The sequence below is a fragment of the Podarcis gaigeae genome (assembly GCF_964106915.1).
Source record: "Podarcis gaigeae genome assembly, chromosome: 17".
Lineage (NCBI taxonomy): Eukaryota > Metazoa > Chordata > Lepidosauria > Squamata > Lacertidae > Podarcis > Podarcis gaigeae.
In genome coordinates this window covers 13,693,184-13,695,705 of record NC_139694.1, presented here as the reverse complement: position 1 = coordinate 13,695,705, position 2,522 = coordinate 13,693,184, and the positions used below count along the sequence as shown (strand labels likewise).

General features: G+C 45.0%; 1 pseudogene across 1 annotated transcript; it reads left to right on the top strand.

Moving 5' to 3' along the window:
• Positions 1 to 349: 349 nt before the first annotated feature.
• LOC310834468 (large ribosomal subunit protein eL27 pseudogene) lies at positions 350 to 790 on the top strand (annotated as a pseudogene). Its single transcript has one exon. The product of its transcript is annotated as a large ribosomal subunit protein eL27 pseudogene (transcript).
• Positions 791 to 2,522: the final 1,732 nt, after the last annotated feature.

Here is a 2,522-nt window from a genome sequence, read left to right as displayed (position 1 = left end):
CCATGGGTAAGTGGGATTTGGAGAGGTAAGTATTGTCAGTTAGCAGTGGCAGGGGAGATAGGTGCCGACTCCTTAGGTCTGAGTTGTCTTCAGCCCACTTGATGTTGTCTTGCTGTGAGCTCAGCACACATACTCCCCAATACTGAGGGGTCAGAGGAAGCCGAGTGCCAAATGGATCGCAGTGCTGGGCTAGGTACAGTTTCGCCAGCTTCTTGGCATGAGGAGCAGAGTGGAGCTGTGCTTTCTTCCCTATGATGTGAGCCGAACCAGGGCCACCCTGGCTGCTGCAGCTTCCTCCTCTTGCCACCACTACTGTGGGGCTCTCAAAAGTAGCAGCTGTGGCAGTGTGGGTGCCATCGCTGCCACAGCTCCAAGCTGGGCAAGTTTATGAAACCAGAGAAACTCGTCCTTGTCCTCGCTGGGCGTTACTCCGGACGCAAAGCTGTTACCGTTAAGAATATTGATGATGGCACCTCTGACCGCCCCTACAGCCACGCTTTGGTGGCTGGTATTGATCACTACCCACACAAAGTGACAGCAAGCATGGGCAAGAAGAAGATTGCCAAGCATTCCAAGATCAAGTCCTTTGTCAAGGTCTACAATTACAACCACTTGATGCCTACCAGGTACTCTGTTGATATTCCCCTTGACAAGACCGTTGTCAACAAGGATGTCTTTAGGGACCCTGCGCTGAAACGTAAATCCCGGCGGGAGGCCAACGTGAAATTTGAGGAGAGATACAAGACAAGCAAGAACATGTGGTTTCTCCAGAAGCTCAGATTCTGAGTGGCATGCAAATTTGCACCAATACTTTTTTTAAAAATCAAAAAAAAGTAGCAGCTGTGGTGACCACAGCTTGGGTGGGTCTGCAAATGGCCAGCCCTCCCATGGCCAGGGTGCCCTGCTGCAGCGTCAAGAGAGGGCAATTCAGAATGGAAAGGGCACTCTTTGGGCCATCCTTTGCTTTTTGACAGACCTCACTAGAGCAGGGTTTCCCAAACTTGGGTCTCCAGCTGTTTTTGGACTACAGTTCCCATCATCCCTGACCACTGGTCCTGATAGCTAGGGATGATGGGCGTTGTAGTTCCAAAACAGCTGGAGATCCAAGTATGGGAAACCCTGCTCTAGAGTTATATATGGCATATGTTCTCCGTATCATTCCTGGCCCATTCAGAATGTGGGCTGGCTAGCAAATGCTGGCACTTAACCTAATTCTGGTTAAGTCTGTTATTAATATTTCCATCTTGTTACATAAAGGAGCTCAGAAAATGCATTTATCAGAAATTTCAATGCCCCATGACAAAAAGGAAATTAATTTATCCAATTTTATGAATCTCTTTACCCTTCCTTCTGCAGCTATATCGAAAAAAGTAGGCATAAATTCTGAGTGATGATGAACAGCCATCTGGCGAAAGCATTGCCAAGCCAAAATTCCACTGGTGGGTCTCCTAATAAAGTTTGGAAACAACTGCTTTAGAGATAGAATATGTACTGCCAATTGGGGTGGGGAGAATCTACCAAAGAGGGGAGGGCTCCTCACCAAGGGAAAAGAAAGATTTATCCAATAGATATAACTACAACTAATCACTTAAAACCGATGGGTGTTCCATCTGCTCCTGTCTAGCTGCTCTGGATTCCTTAACTAGCTGCCCCAATACTGGTACTTTCTAAACGAAAGAAAAAAACCAGCTCTGGATCCGAGAAGTAATTGGATCAAAATGTAAATGGTAACTGTTGTGAAGCACGGGGTAAGAGTTAATATTGAGAAATATTCAAACATGTAATTCCCTGCCTACAGACTGAAGTTAGGAAATAGATATGGCCCAATAGTCTATCAAGGAATAAATATTATTCTTGCTGAAAAAGGGGACCATACAGAAGGGGGAATGAGGGGAGCCAACTATGTATATTTAAAAACAGCACATTTGAAAAAATCCACATGTTCTAAGATTGTTTTTAAAATAAAGACCTACCTGGATATACTTCTTGCCTTCTGCCTTTCAATATCAATGCCTTTCCTGTACACTGAAACACAACGTCTAGCTTGTTGCCACAACAAACAGAGATATAATTACATTTTTTTGTGGGGGGGACTTGTAATACTTAGAGAGTTTCCATATAATTTGTAAGATTTGGGAAAGCCCAGAATTGCAAGACATGTGGTACATTGCAAAAGTTAGCAATGCACACATGATCTAATATTAGTTTCTCTGGGACAACTTGCCTCTCAACACCAGCCGTGATCAAGCATTGATAGTTCCATAATGAAAAAAGGCGAGGCAGATAGGGTGACTTACTGTGGCAGAAGAGGGGAGCTTCCTCACTCCAGTTTCCCAAGTGTAGCTGCAATAGATTCTGGTCTACTCTCAATTTCTCTTCTCACAGAAAGCTGGGAACAACTACAGACCTCCTCCCTCTCTTCTCCTAAAGGGCTGCATGAGGAAATAAGCTGTTATGTGAAGAGACGGCTGCAACAGTCGTTCTGAAAGTGCTCCAGGCATTGTACATGATGCAGGGAAAGT